Source organism: Saimiri boliviensis, chromosome 8 (assembly GCF_048565385.1).
Source record: "Saimiri boliviensis isolate mSaiBol1 chromosome 8, mSaiBol1.pri, whole genome shotgun sequence".
Classification (NCBI taxonomy): Eukaryota; Metazoa; Chordata; class Mammalia; order Primates; family Cebidae; genus Saimiri; species Saimiri boliviensis.
The window spans coordinates 64,607,099-64,616,845 of record NC_133456.1 but is presented as its reverse complement, the minus strand read 5'-3'; the positions used below and the strand labels follow the sequence as shown (position 1 = coordinate 64,616,845).

The 9,747-nt window shown below is 39.7% G+C and overlaps 1 protein-coding gene across 4 annotated transcripts in view; it reads left to right on the top strand.

Annotated features, from left to right (window-relative positions):
• CNTN3 (contactin 3) overlaps nt 1–9,747 on the top strand; it is a 335,565-nt gene that overhangs the window by 46,545 nt on the left and 279,273 nt on the right. The gene's annotated exons all lie outside the window — the stretch shown is intronic.

Sequence of the window (9,747 nt, the reverse complement as noted above, 5' to 3'; positions counted from 1 at the left end):
CTCTGGGTTGTTAAGTGGAGGGAAATAATGTTCTGTCTTATTGGGGCCACTGTGTGATGTGTTTTCTCGTACCAGCCTGTTCTCTGTCATCACATATCATTGTTCCATGATGTTCGTATCTGTTGGAGTTTTTAATTGCAAGCAGTAGAAACAGACTCTGGCTGTTTAAGCAGAGAGAGAATCTGTTAAAACGATGTTGGATGAATTAAGGAAAAATATCTGAGGGTGAGCCAAGAGATGACACAGCCAAGAACATCAAGAATTCCATGAGCCTCACAGCTTGTATCATGAATATCAGGACCAACCTAAGATCCAGGTACTAGAACTGCGAACTTCTGCTGTCTTTTAAAATTCCTTTTGCTCATGATTCTATTTATAGAAGTAACCATACAGGAACTTGTACCGATCAGACCCTTCATAAATGTTGGTGGAGTGAGTGGCTTATTGAAATAGCTCTGTAACTGGTCTCCTGCCTTTGCCCTTCTCCAGTACCTTCTCGCCAGGGCAGCAAATACACATATCTAATTGCGAGGCCACTTTCTTGCTGAAAACATTCCAGCAGCTTCTCTTGTCCTTGGAATTCACCAATTAAAAAGGCTTATAATCTGGCCCTGCTCTCCTGTCTCATCAGTCATCACGCTGTACCATACCCTGTAAGTGCCAGGAGCCATTCTTGTCCGTTGGTACAAACCTCTTCCACCTCTCCTGCTTCCAGCCCTTCCCATTAGCTGTTCCCTTGGCCTGGGATCCTCACTCTTCTGTTTCCTTTTGTTTGACCTGCTCCCTGTTTCTTATTTCAGCTTGGATGTCACCTTGTGGGGATCGGACTTCATCCCTGATCTCCTCCATAACATAAGCATTGTACACACCAGAGTATCTCCCTTGTCACTTGGCTAACAATATTTCATTGCATCTTTAATTGCCTGACTTCTTTATATGATATGTACATCATCAGTGAGCAGGGACCTCTCCTATCCATTGGGCTTATTTCAGCTCCTGGCTTGGTGCAGACCCAGTAAATCACTGTTGAATGAATGAATAGATAAACGAATAGCCCAAGAGCAATGTGAATGTTAGATAATATTCCTAGGCTCTAAAAATTGGATAGGAGGTAGAGTATATCCAAGGTTTATTTAGCAAACACACAATGACGACAGGCTCTGTGTTAAGCCCTGGAATTACAGACTGTCATGAAAACAAAGTGTCTTAAGAAATGGTGTGGTGAATAGATAGTACCACCACCACTGTACCACTCTGCACTAAAATGAATTCTGTCAGTCTGTGTGTCTTTGTGCCGTAAGTTTCCCATTCAAAATCTGAAGTAGGTACATTTCCTTTTCAGAGCCTAGGTCATGTGCTATGCCATAGCTGCAAGGGAGCCTAGGAAAACAGGTTTCTGGCAATTGGAGCTTCATTCCAGGGAATTCTGCCTCAGAACTCAGGGAGAGTTCTTACGTGTAAAATTGGGATACTGGTTGTGCAGATACAATCACTAAAGTCCGCACCACCAGTGAAAGGAATGTTAGGATAACTGTAAATTATTGCATATTAACAATATTAATGGAATGAAAAAAGTGTTAACACGTTTGCATTTGTGGATTCTACCACACATTCCATTATTAATTCATAATAAACATTCTGCAACTTGGCACTTGTAGATGTAAGCTTTTTTGCCTGTGTTTTAGCTTCCACAATGCGAAGAGCTAATGTGGCATTTTCCCCCAATTTTTGCTTGTTGAGTTTCAAGTTAAAAAGGTATTCTGAAGAGGAGAAATGAGAAAGCAAAAACATCTGCGACTTGGCAACTGAAAGAAGCACTAGGAATATGTGGGTTGAGTGGAGGAATGTATAGAAACCAATAGATGGAACCCAGCAGCTGTGGTGGGTATGCTGTTTAAAGCCATTCCCCCAGAAAAGGAACAGTGGGACGGTCCGTTATTGAGTTGCATGATGCATTGGAATGTTGAGCTAATCAGGCAATCTAATTGACTGAACATCTGCAGCCGCTTTATCATTATTCTCAAATGGGCATTATCTCTTCGCATGCCAGAGCTGCCTAAGTGTATCTTAGCCTTTCTAATACAAACTCACTGTGGGGTTTACATTTCGACTGCTTTTAATTGCACTGATATTCAAGTGATTCGCTTTAAGGTCAAATATGGTATTTTTTTTTTTCCTTCTGTCTGAACTAGTTGAAGGAAAGAATTGGAAAAGTTGGCATGTCCAGGCAGAGCAGGGAGGAAGTCAGAGGTGCTGCTAATGACTTGGGGAAAAGCACTCTGATAGTATGTTTAACATAAAGCATCCAGATGAGTTCAGTGCAAAAGCCATGGTAGCAGAGGAGGAGAAACTGTGCAGCCAGTGTTTCCAAGAGTATAAAAACCTTCACAGGCCTACCATGAGCTCATTTTGGAGCAAAAGCACTTGCCTTCATCATTAGTCTCTCATTTTCCCTTTTGAGTTTATTACCTGGATATAATATCTGTCCATGCTTAAGCCTTAATTATTTTCAATAATCATTTTCTGGATGCAGTTGCCATAGCATCTAATTCTTTGGCAAACATAGAAGGAATAATGGCGTGTGTGCTTTTTAAGTTAATGAAGCAAACACTGAAAGAAATGTTTTTAAAAGGAAGAAAACACAATGAAATTTAAAAGGAGAGGAAAACACATTTTGGGAAATTATGAAAATAACACCAGTGCAACAAAAGCAGGTCCTAATTCTGACTTTGTAAAACTTTGCATGTGTTTATTTTCACAGCTAGTCATATGTGCTGGAATCCATACCTGCAAACATGTTAACAGTTTTTTCATTTTGTTTTGTCAATCCTTTCTGCTGGGAATAAGGATAGAGAATGATATGACTGGTAAAAATATGGGGAAAGTGCCAGGAGCCTCATAGAGTCTCAGTCCCAAGGGTTTAAGCAAATTACTATCTCAGATGAGTCAGGCTTGTGAGAATAGCTTACTTTGTACCTCCTAGAAATTTCTTTTAAAGATCTTGTGAACCTGCATTTTGAATGCTAAATCCAGTGCAACTTTTCTTATTTGTGAAATATATGTCAATAAGAATAAAAATAAATTTCAATTAAAAGGCATGATTATGGGTTGTTTTGGCATGAAGAGGTATTCCTTCTTTAAAGATGGTTTCAATAATTCATTCTTTTGCAAAGTACCTCTTAAATTCTAATGATGCATAAAGTATTGTAGAGGGTGGTGAGGATATGATAGTGGTACATGGTCACAGTCTTCTGCAGCTTTCATTCTAGTTGAAATGAGATAAACACTAAACCCCCAAATAAATGCAAACCATAAATCCAAGGAATAATTGATCTGAGGAAAACACAGCAATGATTTGTAATGGGGGACATGAGGGGAAGGAGGACCCTTCTGTTTGGGAGGCCTCTACTGAGCAGAGACCAGAAACATGAGAAGAAGAGCAAGTCACGGGAGAGTGCAGCAGGAGGGAGCTTTGTAGACAGACTCCACCACGTGCAAGTACCCTGAGAAGGGGGCAAACTTGACATATATGAAGAACAAAAAGGCAGCCATTGGGATTTGGGTGTGGTGAAGAAGCCAGAGAGTCATAGGGGGAGACACAAACCAGAACGCGTGGCTCTTGCCATCAGGATTTTATATCATGGACAATGGGGGACCACTGAAGAGATTTAAGCAGGGAAATAAGTTCTGATTTAGATTTTGAACATTGGCTGCTGGAAGAAGAATAGAAAGGAGGATGGCAGGAATGGAAGCAGACTAGTTAAGTGTCAGTTTTAGTACTCCTGTTAAGAGATGAGAGTAGTTTGAACTAGAATAATAGCCTGGAGATAGAGGAGCATAGATGGATGGAGTATTTCTAAGTTTCTGTAAATACGTGCATGTATTCCTATGTTTGTCTGTAATATATCCTTGTAAATTTCATTATATATTTCATTAATTTTAAATACAAAATTAAAAATTCTAAGGCATTTATAGTCAAGTAAGCCATCTAAGGCATGTATAATAGCCAGCTGCCATCTGTGGATGTGAGATTACCATCAATAATAACAATATCCATAATAAGTGATAACCCTTATCAGGCAGTCACTCTGTGCCATGTCCTGCATTGAATGCTCTGTAGGTATTATCTGATCTTCAAGGGGTGTTTGCCTTTGTTATTCCTGTTATAGAAATGAGGAAGGAACTTATGCATTAAAGAGTGTGATGATGTGCCTGATGGTATCTAGCCAGCGAGTGTGCTGCTGAAATTTGCACCCTGGGCTATCTGGTTTCATAGCCTGAGCAGTACTGATACCATACATTGACATTGTTTATGGTCATGCAGTACATTTGGGTCACTGCAGAAATAGCATGCCTGTTGAACTGCCACTCTTTGAATGGATGATACGTGATGCTAGTTTCGTTGGAGGTGCATGTTCTGGACTAGGTGAAGGATTTTGGATTTAGGGTTGTTAGTGTGCCCCAGTGTCTTACATGTTAATGATTTCATCACACATTAGAGAGTTGATTCCATGATTCTGATTATCAGTCACCCAAATATACTTTGAGAAACTACAAAATTTGTGTATTATAATATTAAGCAATCGCATGGTATAATTAGAAAGTCATTTACAGAAAAGAAAACAAATTGAAATAAAATAGGATAGCTGTACCTTCATTTTTTCTAAGAAGTCAGAAGTTTTATCTTTCCCTTTTTCCCCTTTGAGCAGTGCACAAGTACTAAAACTGTGCTCAGCATTGCTTTTTTTTTTTTTTCTTTTTTGGTCCAAGTTAGTTGTGTGTGTCTCATTTTATTTTAATCTTTTATGTTTACCCTTCATTTCTGTCAGGACTGACTGCCAGCCACAGGCTCCCTGCTGGTAAAGGTAGGCTGTGTAAGCACAAGGTACACAGCAATTGCCACACGCCAGAGCTCCCCGATAACAAGGAATCCTCTGAGCTGCTGGGGAGCGGGCACTAATGAGGCCCCAAAGGAACAGAGATGGCCATTGCTTCTCCTTCACTGCGGAAGAATCATCAACATCTCAAGGGTTGTTAGTACTGAAAAACCCACTGATGCAAATCACTTGGGTCCTTGCATCTAAAGAATCACAGCTTTTTGGAGCAGAAAGATAGCTTAGCAACTTTTCATCTGCTTTCCTCATTTTGCTGTTGAGAAAAGTGAGGTCCGGGGTAGACAAGGAAACTTTGTAAAGTTTAGCTAGTGTCAGAACTGGAGTTTAAGCCCTTTCATATATGTTCCTTTCTGGTAGTAATATTAATTATGATACTAATAATGGCTAATGTTTATTGAGCTCTATGCTTAATACTTTTCTATGCCTTGGGTTATTTAGTTATTAAAATGAACTTTGCGCTTATTATTATTATTATTGAGACAGGGTCTCACTCTGTCACCCAGGCTCGAGTACAGTGGCACGATCTGGGCTCACAGCCACCTCTATATCCCTGATTCAAATGATTCTCATTTCTCAGCCTCCTGAGCAGTTGGGATTACAGGTGCGTGCTACCACACCTGTCTTATTTTTTGTATTTTTAGTAGACATGAGGTTTCACTATGTTGGGGAAGGCTAGTCTCAAACTCCTGGCCTCAAGTGATCTACCTGCCTTGGCCTCCTGAAGTGCTGAGATTACAGGTGTGAACCACTGTGCCTGGCCTGCAGTTAATATTATAAGCCCATGTTACAGATGAACAAATTAGGATGTAAAATGTCATGTAATTTACTGAAGGGCAAAGAGACAGTCAATAGTAGATCAAGGACTCAAATTCAGTTATAATACTCCAAAGACTATGCAGACCATCTCTATACTCTTCTGTTTCCCATTTGATTCTTAAGATGACATATATCTGTCTTTAAAAATATTCAGCAAGAAGACTCTGCTACCTCAGTTTATCATTTTAAATATATAGCATAGGGATATGTAGATAAGACACTAACAGTTGTGAGGAGTGTTGCAAAAATTTACTCCTAATAATTGGAAGGTGTCTTAGACTGCATTCTTTGGGAAATGGACTCTGAGACAGAGATCTGCATACAGGAAGTTTCTTTGGGAGTGTCCTCAGGATTAACTCCTGTGTGAGAATAAAGGAAGTAGGATGAAGAAGAGGGAGGAGGGCAAACTATGATGCAGTAATATCAAAAGCTTAGCCCATCCAATGGGGGGTCTGGGCTGCCATGACCCTTCAGAGTTGTCTCATCTTAAGGCAGGGGACTGGGCCTTCATATATCATGCGAAGACCAGTAATTGCATACAGATTGTCCCTAAAGAGGGAGATACAATTTGGGCAACTCTGGCTGAGGGCATTTCTTAGAGAGACTCAGCTGAGAGCCATCAGCCACCTTATTTCTAGTGGCTGGGGTAATGAATATTTCATTTTGGAGGGGAACTATTACAGTCCACCCCTTGTGTTACATACATCCATTTGTTTTGTTTAATAGAGTTTGGAAACAGCTTCTTCAGGATTCTTGTTGGTTTCTCTTTGTGGAGAAATTTACCATGGGAGAGCTAATGGGACAAAATTCTCTACTTCTGCCACTGGTCTCAAGGTGGAAATGGACATTTATTATTTCTCCCTCTTCATATTCATTCTAAGCTCTCTCTGACTGGCATTTCCTTCCTTCTTTTTCAACTGTTGGTTTTCTGGCATCAGAAGCCTGAAGTACAGGGTGGAAATGATGGCATAAAACTTAATCATCTCTGGCTGTGTTCCTGGTGGAAATGTTCCCTCTCTAGGAACAAGAATTCTTCAGCCCTTAGAGTTTCAGCAAATAGAAAAAAGAAATTTGCTGGCCAGGCGCGGTAGCTCAGGCCTGTAATCCCAGTACTTTGGGAGGCCGAGGTGGGCGGATCACTTGAGGTCAGGAGTTCACAACCAGCCTGGCCAACATTGTGAAACCCCGGCTCTACTAAAAATACAAAAAAAAAATTAGCTGGGCATGGTGGCAGGCACCTGTAATCCAAGCTACTCAGGAGGCTGAGGCAGGAGATCGCTTAAACTCAGGAGGCGGAAGTTGCAGTCAGCCAGGGTCGCACCACTACACTGTAGCCTAGGCAACAGAGTGAGACTCCATCTCAAAAAAAAAAAAAAAAAAAAAAAAAAAAAAAAAATCCCATGTATATTTCTGAGGCTATTCTGCTTCTACCCCTTGGTTCCTAAACCTGTATGTCCTACCTGTTAAAGACACAGCCCCATATACTAGTCATTGACTTAGGGTGTATATTATGTCCTGGAGAATGATGCCTCATCCATGCAAGAAGGCCTATACCAGTTGATGTTTTAATCATATCTTCAAAATACCATCACAGTGCTGGGAAAACTGGATATCCATCTGCTAAAGAGGTTGGACCACTACCTCACACTGTCTACCAAATTATTTCAAAATGGATCATGGGTAGAACTCTAACAGCTAAAACTAGAAAGCTCTTAGAAGAACACGTAAATAAATCTTCATGACCTTGGATTAGGCATGGGTTTCTTAGATGTGACACTAAAACCCCAAGTGACAAAAGATAAAAGAGAAAAATTGGATTTTCATCAAAATTAGGAACTTTTGTGCTGCAGAGGACACCAATTAGGAAGCAAAAAGACAATCCACATAATGGTAGAAAACATTTTTAAATTATATATCTGGTAAGGGGCTTATATTAGAATACAAAAAAAAATCTTGCAATGCAACAATAAAAAGACAATCCAGTTGAAAACTGGACAAAGGATCTGAATTAATGCTTCTTCAAAGAAGATATACAAGTGGCCAGTAAGCTAATGGAAACATGGTTGACCTCAGTAGCCATTAGGGAAATGCTAATTGAAGCCACAGTGAAATATGTTTCATACCCACTAAGACAACTAAACTTTAAAAAAGGCAAATATAACAAATGTTGGCAAGGATAAGGAGAAATTGGAACTTTCCTACACCGTGGATGGGATAGTAAGATGGTGTAGTTACACTGGAAAACAGTCTGGCAGTTCCTAAAAATGTTAAATATAGAGGTACCATATGATGTACCATTTGCGCTCCTGGGTGTCTACTCAAGAGAAATGAAAACATACATCCATGCAAAAACTTGTACACAAGTGTTTGTGGCATCATTATTCACAACAGCCAAAAAGGAAAAATTCTAAAGTCCATCAACTTATGAATGGATAAGAAAAGTATGGTATATCCATACAATGGAATGTTATTCAGTTACAAACCAAAATTTACTAATACTTCATGAATGTACCTTGAAAATATTATGTTAAGTGAGAGAAGGCATTACAAAAGATCACATATTTTATGATTCCATTTACATGAAATGCCCAGAATAAACAAATCCATGGCAATAAAAAGTAGGTTAATGGTTTCTGGTGAGTCTGAGAGAAGAGAAGAGGGGAGGTTGCTACAGAGTGCAAGGTTTCCTTTTGGATTAATGAAAATTAGATAGTGTTCTTAAGTTAGATACTGATGCTGGTGACAGAACTCTAAACATACTGTAAACCACTAAAGTATATACTTAAAAAGGGTAGATTTTATGGCATGTGAACTATATCTTGATAAAGTGATTATGTAAAAAGTGGGCATTATCAACAGAATGAGAAGACAAGCTACAAACTGCAAAAAAATTTACATTTCTGATAAATGGCTGTTAACCAAAATAGACAAAGAACTCATAAAACTCAGCAATAAGAAAATGAGCAACCCCGATATAAAAAGAGCAAAAGAACAAAATAGACACTATATTAGTCCTGTATTATTTCACACTTCTATAAAGAACTTCCCTGAGACTTAGTAATTTATGAAGGAAAGAGGTTTGATTGACTCACAGTGTTGTATGGCCTGGGGGAGCTCAGGAAACTTCCAATCATGGTGGAAGGGGAAGCAGTCACCTTCTTCACGAAACAGCAGAAGGGAGAGAGAGCATGTGAAGGAGGAACCGTCAAACACTTACAAAACCATCAGATCTCATGAGAACTTACTATCATGAGAACAGCATGGGGGAAACGGCCCCATGGTCCAATCACCTCCCCTTTTGGACACGTGGGGATTATAGGTCCCTTCCTTGACACACGGGGATTACAATTTGAGATGCGATTTGGGTGGGGACACAGAGCCAAATCATATGAGATGCCATTCCAAAAAAACAATATTACAGATTGAAAATAAGTGTATGACATGAGGGAATTTCAAATTAAAACCAGCAGTGAGATATTACCACACACATATTAGCATGGCCATGATCCAAAACACAGGTCACACAGGTGCTGGTGGGGACGTGAAGCAACAGAACTCTCACTCGTTGCTACATGTCAATGTAAAATGGTATAGCCATTTTGGAAGACAGTTTAGCAGTCTCCTAAAAAATGAGATATACTCTTACCAAAAGATCCAGCAGTCACACTTCTTGGAATTTACTCAAATGAGTGGAGAACTTATGTCCACATGAAAATATCCTCAGGATGTTTATGGCAGCTTTATTCATAATCACCAAAATGTGAAAGCAACTAAGATATCCTTCAGTAGGCGAATGGATAAACTGTGGTAGAACATAAAATGGAATATTATTCAGTACTAAAAAGAAATGAGTCATCAACCATGAAAAGACATGGAGAAACCTTAAATGCCTATCACTAAGTGAAAGAAGCAGAGCCAGCCAGGTGCAGTGGCTCACGCCTGTAATCCCAGCACTGTGGGAGGCCAAGGCAGATTACCTGAGGTTAGGAATTTAAGGCCCACCTGGTCAACATGTCAAAACCCCGTCTCTACCAAA